We start from the raw sequence: 14,254 nt of genomic DNA on the forward strand, positions 1-14,254 counted from the left end.
CATCACTATGTCTCACCTTGAAGGAACTAATATCATGAGGTGAGGTATCAATAAGAAATTACATCAATGGAATCAAAAGAATAAGAATATCAAGCTCATCATAGCATCATTATCATCCTCATTCTAATAGAACACATCTCATCTCTAGTTCTTAAGAAGCTCTCAAGAATCTCTAACTTTTATCTCTTGGGGATGTAAGAAGATCATGGGAATATATGAAAGGAATCATAAGAGTCATGCCTTTGAAAGAGAGGGACTAGCCTTACATACCTTTACGTCTCTCTAACTTTGCCGACTAAACGCTCCCTTCCAAGTTCGCTATTTTACCTTCAAGAGAATTCATGCTAAGATTAGATAACCGGAAACATACTTGAAGCTAAGCTAAGGCGACTAAGGGCTAACGAAAATTGGGCAGCACTTCCTTTGTTTCTACCACTATCCCCATATAATATAACAACTCCCAAACATCAATGATAATATTCGCAATATCATAATCAATAACTTCATCAAGCTAGACGTTATTCAATCTTCAACATTCCCTACCAAAATCATCCATAACCGTAGTTATCACCCAACTTCGTACTCATTCACATATAATGCTTATTCAACATCCTTAATATCATTCATAACAATATTATACCCATAACATGTCAAGAACAATCACTCAAGTCAAGTCACTATTCAAGAATATCATTATTACCATATTTGAACTCCATATTCTACTTTCTTCCTCAATCCAAGTTATTCAGCCATTCAGTACTCTTAATAACATGAAATGAATATAAAATCACCTTTAATGGTGTAGGAATGAGATTTATATGACAATACTCTACTTGGAGAGAAACCCAACTTCAATTCCAAAGAGATGCTTGGCTCCTAGCAACCCTAAGGAACCTCCAAACACTTGATTTCCTTGATTATTGGTGTTTGATCTTTGCTTCCCCTTGAATTTATGTTGGTATGGTGTATGGAATGTTGTAGAGCTCTTGAGAGGTGAGGATAATGAATGAAATGAAAAATGAGGACTTGGGGGTCTCTTTTGATAAAAATTAAAAGCTGCCCGACGAGGATTATACGGACCCTTATACGGTCCGTAAAACTTATACAGTCCGTATAAGTGACCGTATAATACCTCCAGTGAAAGACCCCTCTCTGGATAGGTTATACGGTCCTTTATACGGACCGTATAAGTTATACGGGCCCTATAAGTGGCCGTATAGCTCACAACTTCTGAAATTGCTCCCGTTGTTCCGTTTGATCTCCAATCCTTACGGAGCCTTCTTGACACTTGTTTAACACTTCATTAACAATCTAAGGAGCATTATAACTCTTCCTCAAGATATTACTAAATCAACCTTAGCTCGGTACTTTGCAAAACCTTTCCAAAACACGACTTATACTTTGCCTCCCTCAACGAACTTTCTTCTCTTGCCTCCAATATCTTTGGAATCTTAATTAGAATCATTAAGTACCCTTTCTTACTTGTAGGGACATTATATGCATCTTACCCTACGTTAGTCTATTTACTGCACAATGACATGAAATTTTTCTGAGGTGTAACACTCTCCCCCCTTTAAATCGTTCGTCCTCGAATGTTAAGTTCTCTGGAATTCTATAGAAATTTCGCCATAGTTTCCCCTGTAATATGGCACTATCATCCTGCACAACAACCTACAATAACATCGCCACACAGGGCTACAACACAATGGTAAGGAAATATAGCCACAAACGACCAAAAGCATTAAAAAGAAGGCATTACATACCTTATAATAATGGCATCTCATCTTGAATCTCTTCAGGGGGTGGAAACAATTGCGGATATTTGGACTTCATGTCTTCTTTTTCTTCCTAAGTCATTTTCTATCGGTTATTATTTCTCTATAAGACCTTAACCGAAGCTACCTTTTTGTTTCTGAGTCTCCGCACTTGTCTATCTAGTATGGTAACGGGTACCTCTTCATAAGCCAACCTTTTGGTAACTTGAACATCCTCCAGTGGCACGATTCTAGATGGATCCCCAACATATTTGCGGAGCATCGACATATGGAAAACCAGATAAACTTGCTGAAGTTCTGCAGGTAAGTTGGCCCACTTTGCGGACAATCTTATAAGGTCCAATATATCGGGGACTAAGCTTGCCCTTCTTGTCAAATCTCATTACACCTTTCATGGGCGACACGTTTAGGAATACCCAATCATTGATTTGAAATTCCATGTTTCATCGGCAATTGTCTGCATAAGATTTTTGGCGACTTTGGGCTGTCAACAATCGGTCTCTGATAAGTTTGATCTTTTCCACTGCTTGCTGAATCAATTCTGGACCTATCAGTTGTTTCTCCCCGACCTCAAACCATCCAATTGGTGACCTGCATCTCCTTCCATACAGAGCTTCATACAGAGCCATCTGGATACTGGAGTGATAACTATTATTATTATAGGCAAATTCTATAAGTGGCAAATGTTCATCCCAATTTCCTTCGAAATCTAATATACATGCCCGCAACATGTCTTCTAAGGTATGAATAGTGCGTTCGGCTTGCCCATCAGTTTGTGGATGAAATGCTGTGCTAAGTCTCACTTGAGTTCCCAAACCTTCTTAGAAAGACTTCCAGAATTTAGCTGTAAATTATGCTCCTCTATCTGTGATAATAGATACCGTGACATCACGAAGTCGTATTATCTCCTTAAGATACAACCTTGCATAATCTTCTGCTGAATATGTGGTTCTGACTAGAAGAAAATGAGATGATTTCGTAAGTCTGTCAATAATCACCCATATGGAGTCATACTTGCGCCGGGAACGAGGCAAACCTACAATGAAATCCATGTTGATCACTTCCCATTTTCAGGTTGGAATTTCCATGGCTTGTAACAATCCTCTTGGCTTTTGGTGTTCAATTTTCACTTGTTGGTAATTTGGACACTGAGCTACAAATTCTGCTATATCCTTCTTCATTCCATTCCACCAATATATTGACTTAAGATCATGGTACATCTTGGCTGCTCCTGAGTGAATAGAATAATGGGAGTAATGGGTTTTTTCCAAAATCTGACGACGTAGTCCTGCCACATCTGGCACACACAGCCTGCCTCGATACCTAAGAACTCCATCTGTAGAAACCTCAAATGGTGACTTCTCTTCCTCAGAAAATGTATCTCTATAGTGACTCAACTGGGGATCTTCATGTTGGCACTCTCTCACCTCTATGTCAAAGGATGAAACAGCTGGGTTATGAATACCAACTCCTGCATGGCCTGAATCAATTAAACGAACCCCCAGGCTAGCTGGCTGATGGAGCTCACGGACTAATTCTTTCTTCTCCGGTTGAATATCACATAAATTGCCTATAGATTTATGACTGAGAGCATTGGCCACCACATTTGCTTTTCCTGGATGATATTGTATACTCACATCATAGTCTTTCAATAACTCCAACCATCTCCTCTGGCGAAGATTCAACTCCTTCTGCTTGAAAATATATTAAAGACTCTTGTGATCTGTGTAAATATCAACATGTACACCATACAAATAATGTCTCCATATCTTCAGTGCATGAATAACTGCAACTAATTCAAGGTCATGGGTCGGATAATTCTTCTCATGTTTCCGTAACAGCCTGGAAGCATAGGCTATAACCTTCCCATGCTACATCAACACATAGCCCAATCCGACACCAGAGGCATCACAATAAACAACATACCCATCTGGTCCTTCTGGAAGTGTCAGGACTGGAGTTGAAGTCAGTCAATCTATCTTTTAATTCCTGAAAACTGAGCTCACAAGCATCAGTCCATTGAAATTTTGCTGATTTTTGAGTTAGCTTCGTTAATGGTGCCGAAATAGAAGAAAACCCTTCAACAAATCTCCTATAATAGCCTGCTAATCCTAAAAAGCTACGGACCTCTGTAGGTGTCGTAGGCCTCAGCCAAGTCTTCACAGCCTCGATCTTTTGAGTATCAACCCGAATGCCGTCAGCTGAGATAATATGGCCTAGAAAAGTCACAGAATTTAGCCAAAACTCACATTTTGAAAATTTTGCATATAACTCTCGAGTCCGAAGAATCCCAAGGACAGTACGTAGATGGTCTGCATGCTCTGCCTCTGACGAGAATATACCAAAATGTCATCAATGAACACGATCACAAATAGATCCAGGAAAGGCCTGGATACATTATTCATCAAATTCATAAACACTGCTGGAGCGTTAGTCAACCCAAATGACATCACCTGGAATTCATAATGACCGTATCTAGTTCTAAAAGACATTTTCGGAATGTCTTCTTCCTTGACTCTTACTTGATGATACCCCAATCTCAGATCAATCTTTGAAAACCACTTGGCATCTTGCAATTGATCAAACAAATCATCGATTCTCGGAAGTGGGTATTTATTCTTAGTTGTTACCTTGTTTAACTATCTATAATCAATGCACATTCGTAGGGAGCCGTTTTTCTTTCTTACAAACAAGGTCGGTGCTCCCCATGGTGATGAACTAGGCCTAATGAATCCCTTCTCGAGCAAATCCTTTAATTGTGCCTTTAGCACTTTTAGTTCTACATGAGCCATTCAGTAAGGAGGTATAGATATAGGATCGGTGTCCGGAAACACGTCAATGGTAAAATCAATTTTCCGTTCCGGTGGAAGAACTGGAAGTTCATCTGGAAATACATCCAGAAACTCATTCACTAGCGGGATGGATTGAAAAGTCGACAGTTGTGCTTCGATGTCATGAACTCGGACTAGATGATAAATATGACCTTTAGCGATCATCTTCCTTTTCTTAAGGTAGGAAATAAACCTACCTCTAGGGGATGCTGTGTTACCCTTCCATTCAAGCATTGGTTCGCCCGAAAAATGGAACTGAACTATCTTCGTTCTACAATCCACATTAGCATAATAAGAGGCCAACCAATCCATGCCCATAATCACATCAAAATCCAACATTTCTAGTTCGATCAAATCAGTTGTAGTCTGTCGATCACATACCACAACCACACTATTTTTGTATACTTGTCTAGCTATTACTGGATCACTAACTGGAGTAGATACCTCGAAAGGTTTAACTGACTCAGGTTTCAGCCCAATACGGCCAGCAATATAAGGAGTGATATCAGATAACATAGAACTTGGATCAATCAATGCATAAACATCATGAGAGAATACAGATAGTAGACCTGTAACCACATTAGGGGAGGACTTAAGATCTTGTCGTCCGGTTAAAGCATAAATATGGGGCTGGGGGCCACCTGAACTGGAAGCTACCCCTCTGCCCTTACCATAGCCTACTGAAGCCTGGGGAGTCTACCCTACGGGGCGTGCAGACGAAGAAGAGCCGACTGCTGATCCTGTAGGCTGGACCCCAACTCTACCACCCATCGAGGGACAATTGCGCATCATGTACCAAACATGACCACAGGCGTAACAGGCATCAGAGCCTTGACAACACTAACCTGAATGTAATCTACTGCACTGGCTGCATCGCGGTACTGGTGGTCTTTTCTGACTAGAATCACCTCCACTCTGAAGACCCGAAACTCTCGAACCCTGACCTGGCCTAGAATAAACGGGGCGATCAAATCTCCTGCCCGCAAATCGAGGAGGTCCACTAGTCACGGACTGGCTCGAATATCAGGAATACTATTGCCGCTGGCCCCCTCTATACTCACTACTAGCACCAACAGATCTGGCCCTCTTGCTCTGCCCTCTATCAACATCGTGCTCACCCTTTTGCGGTTGTTGCAGCTCTTCTAAATTCTTGGCGTGGGCCTGAATACGGGAGATATCCATCCCCTCCTGTAATGAAGCTGTCAAGCAATCTTTGATCAGATGTGGCCCTAAACTGCTCACAAATCGATGTACTCGGTCTCCCATATAGGCCACCATGGTCGGAGCATACCGAGCCAAAGAATTGAAATGAAGACCATATTCCCGAGCACTCATATTCCCTTACTTTAGATTCAGAAACTTATCAGCTCGAGCCTGACGAACCTCCGGTGGCAAATAATGGCGGACGAAAGCATCTACAAATTCCTGCCAAACTTGGGGAGGTGCATTTTCCTTCCTCGAAGATATCCAATTATTATACCATAGAACGACAACATCCCACAGTCCATAGGATGCTAACTCCACTGACTCAGTATCAGAAGCATGTATAATCCTCAGTGTCCTCAACATCTCGTCCATAAAACCCTGCGGGTCATCATCTGGCTTTGACCCAAAAAATTCTGGCGAGTTCAAATTCATAAAATCACGGGCTCTAGCGCTAGTGGCCCTATCACCTGAACCCGCACTCTGCCGCTGAGCCTGGCCGGTAACTAACTGCGTCAACAACTAAATAGCCTCGGTCATCTACTGACTCGAAGCACCCAATAGAGGAACTGGAGGCACTGGAGCTGGAGCTGAGGCCCCTTTATGCTCCTCCGAAACAGGGGGAGTGTGAGAGGTATGAGATGGAGCCTCATTGTGGGACTCACCCTCTTCTATATTTGTCGGCGACTCCTGTTCAACCCGCCTTCCTGTCGCGGTCTTGCCCTTCTGGGCGACTGTTACTTTTCTTTTTACCGGTATTGCTAAAACCATAACGCACAATTAGGGAAAAAGAAAATCTTATAACATAGCTCTATCGCACGATCCATGAAGAAGAAAAGCGGTCATTTTTCCTAAATGCCCCACAGCCTCTTGTTTATAAGCGTGGCATGCTTCACACCCATAAATAAGACACTACTGGACATGGCTCGTAGACACACCCTAGGACGGAACTACTCTGATACCACTTTTGTCACGACCCAGCTAGTGGGCCATGACGGATACCCGGAGCTGACTACCGAGCACCACTCATCATGCTATCCATCATCCTGAACCTGGGAATACATTATTCCTGTACAAGACTTATCATAAAACAATCTCCCAAAACATGTATATATGCATAAGCCCACGAGGCTACAAAAAATGAGGTACAAAATACACAACGAAGATGAACACATAACATCTACAACCCACATATAAGTATCTACGAGCCTCTAACTGAAGTACTGATATCATGAAGGTAGGACAGGACACCACCATGCCCCAATATGTACACAAAATAATATACCAAGGAATGGTGACTCTGTAGTAGTGGAGTGCTCCTACAAGTCCGCTTAGTGAGCTCTTAGGCGTTTGCGCCGTCTCCCTGTCTACCTGTGGGCATGAACATAACGTCCATGAAAGAAAAAGGACGTCAGTACGAACAGTGTACTAAGTATGTAAGGAATGTATGTCAACATAATTAAGAAATAAGAGAATATGAGATAAAGCGATAACCTGTAACTGACTGCCTCTTAAGGCAGAATGATGCATGCTAACTTTAATAATAAACAACATCATATCATATATATATATATATATATATATATATATATATATAAACTGCTCGTCCATATAGGTACAGTGTAAGCATCATTAGCTCGCGTCCGGGGTAAACATCTCAAGCCGCCCACTAGTGGTGTCTGCCCTGCCATATAGGCATGGTGTAATCATCGTCATAGCTGCCCACTACGCATGTTGTAGTGGTAACTACCCGGCCAGCTAGGTATGGTGTAATCTTACATATACATAATCTAGAGCATGCATGAGAGCTCAAGTAAAAGCTGTAACTTTATCGGAGTGACGTAAGGTCAGGAGCCTCCGATTACATTATGGAATAATTCTCATCACTATGTCTCACCTTGAAGGAACTAATATCATGAGGTGAGGTATCAACAAGAAATGACATCAATGGAATCATAAGAATAAGAATATCAAACTCATCATAGCATCATTATCATCCTCATTATCATAGAACACATCTCATCTCTAGTTCCTAAGAAGCTCTCAAGAATCTCTAACTTTTATCTTTTGGGGATGTAAGAAGGTCATGGGAATATAGGAAAGGAATCACAAAATAAGAGTCATGCCTTTGAAAGAGAGGGAGTAGCCTTACATACCTTTATGTCTCTCTAAATTTTCCGGCTAAACGCTCCCCTCCAAGTTCGCTATTTTACCTTCAAGATAATTCGTACTAAGATTAGATAACTGGAAACATACTTGAAGCTAAGCTAAGGCGACCAAGGGCTAACGAAAATTGGGCAACACTTCCTTTGTTTCTACCACCTTCACCATATAATATAGCAACTCCCAAACATCAATGATAACATTCACAATATCATAATCAATAACTTCATCAAGCAAGACGTTATTCAATCCTCAACATTCCCTACCAAAATCATCCATAACCGTAGTTATCACCCAACGTCGTACTTATTCACATATAATGCTTCTTCAACATCCTTAATATCATTCATAACAATATTATACCCATAACATGTCAAGAACTATCATTCAAGTCAAGTCATTATTCAAGAATACCACTATTACCATATTTGAACTCCATATTCTACTTTCTTCCTCAATCCAAGTTATTCAATCATTCAATACTCTTAATAACATGAAATGAATATAAAAATCACCTTTAATGGTGTAGGAAAGAGCTTTAGATGGAAATACTTTACTTGGAGAGAAACCCAACTTCAATTCCAAAGAGATGCTTGGCTCCTAGCAACCCTAAGAAACCTCCAAACACTTGATTTCCTTGATTATTGGTGTTTGATCTTTGCTTCCCCTTGAATTTATGTTGGTATGGTGTATGGAATGTTATAGAGCTCTTGAGAGGTGAGGATAATGAATGAAATGAAAAATGAGGACTTGAGGGTCTCTTTTGATAAAATTTAAAAGCTGCCCGACGAGGATTATACGGACCCTTATACGGTCCGTAAAACTTATACAGTCCGTATAAGTGACCGTATAATACCTCCAGTGAAAGTCCCCTCTCTGGACAGGTTATACGGTCCCTTATATGGACCGTATAAGTTACACGGGCCGTATAAGTTGCCGTATAGCTCACAACTTCCGAAATTGCTCCCGTTGTTCCGTTTGATCTCCAATCCTTACAGAACCTTCTTGATATTTGTTTAACACTTCATTAACAATATAAGGAGCATTTTAACTCTTCCTCAAGACATTACTAAATCAACCTTAGCTCGATAACTTGCAAAACCCTTCAAAAACACGACTTATACTTCGCCTCCCTCAACGAACTTTCTTCTGTTGCCTTCAATGTCTTTGGAATATTAATTAGAATCATTAAGTACCCCTTCTTACTTGTAGGGACATCATATGCATATTACCATGCGTTATTCTATTTACCGCACAATGACATGATATTTTTCCGAGGTGTAACATAACTGGGCGAATAAGGTATGTAAGGTGTTCGTTTCTGTCTTTCTTTGGCACGACGCCAACTAGAATATGAACATGAGCATTTCATAACAAATTTACTCCACTCCTATGCTTTGTATTTCCAATCTTAATGTCTTAATTATATGATTGATTCTGGAAATGTTATCATGTCTATCGTCATTTAATTATTTCGTTGATTTGATATGGATTCCATAAATCATTCGGAGGTTACTGACCTTATATCACTCCGAAAGGCCGTTGTTACTCCATTGGCTCATTATGAATTGCATATATACAAGTATGCATGATTTTACTACACTGAGCCGCGCTATAGTCGTCCGGGTACGACACCTATTGTGCAACCACTGATCAGTTGGTATTACACACCGAGTCTCAAAAGGGTCGGGTACGTTACACACCGAGTCCCGAAAAGACCGGGTACATTATGATGATGATACTATTTATATATATGTATGTGCTTGCATTTGATTTTTAAACTCGTGCAAAAGATGTTGTACATTCTCAGATGGTAGGTTACCTCTATTCTCTTTATATCTCCGTCCTACTTTTGTTATTGACTCCAGCCTTACATACTCAGTACTTTTACTCGTACTGACTTCCCATTGCATGGGACACTGCAGGCTCTGACAGAGTTACTGGAGAGTAACCACAGTAGGACTTCCAGCTTCAACAGTGTCAGCAAGTGCCACTACTCCGGACTTGCTATCTTTCGTACTTTTCTGCTAGTGTAATATATGTTCATATGTACACTTTTAGAGGCTCATAGATGGGGCATGGCAAGGCTCAGAGTTGGGGCATGGCGATTTGGGGCATGGCGAGGCTCAGAGTGCTACCCCCTCGCATGCTACCTCTACTCCATCAGTTGTGGAAGAGCATGATAGAGCTCCAGTTCCTCCGGATCCTCAGCCTCTAGCTCCTCCCCTTGCCTTTCCAGATAAGGACTTGCGAGATGCAGTCCAGTTATTGACTAGATTGTGGCTACTCAGACTCAACGGCAGGCTGGCCTTCCGAACAAGGCTGTTAGTGCCCCGTGTGTGACTTTCTTACTTTGGACCCTCCAATTTTCACGGGGACAAACCCAGAGGATGATCCTCAGAACTTTGTAGATCGAATGGGTCGCGCTTTGAGGGTATGCATGCCTCTGATACAGAATCAGTGAAGCTAGCTTCCTATAGACAGTAGAATGTGGCTGCAGTATGGTATGAGTCCTAGCAACAGTCGAGAGGGCAGAATGCACCTCCAGCAGTATGGTCCGAATTCACTAGGGCCTTTATAGATCATTATCTGCCCGCTGAGGTTCACCGGGCTAGGGCTGATGAGTTTCTATTATTTCGCCAGAATAATATGAGCGTCCGGAAATATAGTTTGAAGTTTAACTCCTTGGCTAGATATGCTTCGACGATGGTAGCTGACTTGGAAGTTAGGGTACACCATTTTGTGACTGGACTTAGGCCTCACTTGATTAAAGATTGTATGACGGCTTTATTACAAAGTGGCATGGATATTGCTCGTATTCAGGCCTACGCTCAAAATTTGGAGGACCTTGAACGTTAACAGCGGACTGAGCAGGACCCCAATAGGGGCCGTTATAAGCGGGCCAGATCCATAAGTTATTCAGGTGCTTATCAGGAAGGTTATATTCCCTATTCTTATAAAAGATTAGCTCCTTCAGTGGTTAGTGCACCTTCTCGATTTTTGAGGTAGCGTTATGATCGACCCACTTATTCTAGACCGAGTCAGAGTTGGAGGGCGCCAACCCGTTGTTATAAGGGAGAATCTAGCCAGGCAAGGCCCCCATGCCCCGTTGTAATCAGTGCGGTAAGGGCCATTTTGGTCAGTGCTGCCAGGGCATGAGGGTGTGTTATTCAAGTGGTCAGCCTGGTCATGTTATGGGAAACTATCCATCTCGCGGTAGAGGAGGCCCGGCTCAGCCGACAGGCTCGATTGCAGGATCTTCATCTTTTATTCGCCCTCTTAGGCAAGGTTCTACTTCAGCACCAATAGGTAGAGGTAGGGGAAGAGGTCAAGTATCTGGTTTTGGCAGCAACCAAAACAGTATTTATGCACTTGCAGGGCGGCAGGATCTTAAGCTGTCCCCAGATGTTGTGACAGGTATTTTATCCATTTGTTCCTATGATGTTTATTCGTTGATTGACCCGGGTTCCATACTATCCTATATCACTCCTTATAGTGCTGATAAGTTTGGTATTAAGCCGGAATCTTTGCCCAAGCCTTTCTTAGTTTCTACTCTGGTCGGAGAACCTGTTGTTGCGAAACAAATTTATCGTAAGTGTGTGATTACGATAGGTAGCCGTGAGACTTTTGCTGATTTAGTAAGATTAGAAATGGTGGATTTCGATGCTATTATGGGTATAGACTGGCTAGCCTTTTGTTATGCCAATGTTGAATGTTGGTCCAAAACTGTGAAATTTCAGTTTCCGGGTGAGCAGGTTCTCAAATGGAAGGGCAATACTCCGGCTCCAAAAGGTAGGTTTATTTCCTACCTTAAGGCACGAAAAGTGATTTCCAAAGGTTATATTTATCATTTGGTTCGAGTTAGGAGCATTGAAGCCAAACCGCCAACTTTGCAATCCATTCTTATAGTTTATGAATTTCAGGATGTATTCCCCGATGAATTACCAGGTCTCCCTCCCGAAAGGGAAATTGAATTTTCTATTGATGTGTATCTGGACACTCAACCCATCTTAATTCCACCCTATCGCATGTCCCCTGCTGAATTGCAGGAATTAAAGGTGCAATTACAGGACATGCTGGATAATGGCTTCATTAGGCCCAGCACGTCTCCATGGGGAGCACCGGTATTATTTGTGTGTAAGAAGGGTGGCTCACTAAGAATGTGTATTGACTAATTGAATAAGGTGACTATCATGAACAAATATCCATTGCCTAGAATTGTTGATTTGTTCGATCAGCTACAGAGTGCCAAATGCTTCTCGAAGATTGACTTACGGTCAGGATGTCATCAATTATGTGTAAAAGGGGAGGACATTCCAAAGACAGCTTTTCGAACGAAATATGGGCATTTTGAATTCTTAGTTATGTCTTTCGGATTGACAAATGCTCCTACGGCATTTATGGCATTAATGAACACAGTATTCCGACCCTTCTTGGATGTTTTTGTTATAGTATTCATTGACGATATCTTTGTATATTCTCGTTCGGAGATGGAACATGCTGATAATCTCCGAAAGGTGTTGCAAACATTGCGAGATCAAAGGCTGTATGCCAAATTTTCCAAATGTAAATTTTAGCTAACCTTAGTGGCTTTTCTAGGCAATATTGTGTCTGATAGGGGTATTAAAGTTGATGATCGGAAGACCGAAGCCATTAAGAATTGGCCCCGACCCACAACCGCTTCGGAAGTCTGAAGTTTCTTGGGTCTTGCTGGATATTATCGGAGATTTGTGGAGGAAGTTTCTTCTATAGCAGCTCCTCTTACAAAATTAACTCAAAAGGGGGCCAAGTTTAATGGTCAGAAGCATGCGAGCGGAGTTTCCAGATATTGAAAGATAATTTGACATCCGCTCTGATTCTTACCCTTCCAGAAGGAACTAAGGGTTACACTGTATACTGTGATGCGTCACGCATAGGCCTGGGGTGTGTATTGATGTAAAATGGTAAGGTGATCGCTTATGCCTCTCTACAGTTACGGAAACATGAGCAAAATTATCCAACCCACGATATGGAATTAGCTTCGGTGGTTCACGCTGTGAAGATATGGCTGGATGACTTGTCCATGTTGATAAATATACAGACCATAAAGCCTTCAATATATATTCAAGCAAAAGGAACTGAATTTGAGACAACGAAGGTGGCTCGAATTGCTAAAGGATTACGCTGTTGAGATTTTGTATCACCCTGATAAAGCTAATGTTTTTGCTATTGATATGTTACCGGACACCAAGCCTATCTCTATCCCTCCTTACCGAATGGCTCCTGCAGAATTGAAAGAACTAAAGGCGCAACTGAAAGATTTGCTCGAGAAGGGGTTTATTAGGCCCAGTTCGTCACTGTGGGGAGCACCAGTCCTATTTGTGCGAAAGAAAGATGGATCTTTACGAATGTGCATTGATTATACGCAGCTGAATAAGGTGACGATAAAGAACAAATATCCTCTTCCGAGAATCGATAATTTGTTTGATCAATTGCAGGGCGCCAAGTGTTTTTCCAAAATAGATTTGAGGTCCGGTTATCATCAAGTGAGGGTTAGAGAAGAAGATATCCCCAAAACAGCTTTCCGAAAGAGATATCGCCACTATGAATTTTGGGTGATGTCATTTGGGTTAACTAATGCTCCGGCAGTGTTTATGAATCTAATGAATAATGTATTTAGGCCTCTCTTAGATCTGTTCATGATAGCGTTCATTGATTATATTCTGGTATACTCTCGGACAGAATCAGAGCATGCAGACCACTTGCGTATTGTCCTTGGAATTCTTCGGACTCGTGAATTTTATGCAAAATTTTCAAAATGCGAGTTTTGGCTAAATTCTGTGACTTTTCCAGGCCATATCATTTCAGCTGATGGTATTCGAGTTGATACTCAGAAAATTGAGGCTGTGAAGCCTTGGCCAAGGCCTAAAACGCCTACAGAAGTCCATAGTTTCCTGGGATTGGCAGGTTACTATAGAAGATTTGTGGAAGGGTTTTCTTCTATTTCAGCACCATTAACGAAGTTACCTCAGAAACCAGTAAAATTTCAATGGACTGATGCTTGTGAACACAGTTTCCAGGAATTGAAGGATAGATTAACTTCAGCCCCAATCTTGACACTCCCAGTAGGGCCCGATGGTTATGTTGTATATTGTGATGCCTCCGGTGTTGGGTTAAGATATGTGTTGATGCAGCACGGTAAAGTCATTGCCTATGCTTCAAGGCAGTTGCAGAAACATGAAAAGAATTATCCGACCCATGATCTTGAATTGGCCGCAGTTATTCACGCACTAAAGATGTGGA

Source organism: Lycium barbarum, chromosome 2 (genome assembly GCF_019175385.1).
Source record: "Lycium barbarum isolate Lr01 chromosome 2, ASM1917538v2, whole genome shotgun sequence".
Taxonomy (NCBI): Eukaryota; Viridiplantae; Streptophyta; class Magnoliopsida; order Solanales; family Solanaceae; genus Lycium; species Lycium barbarum.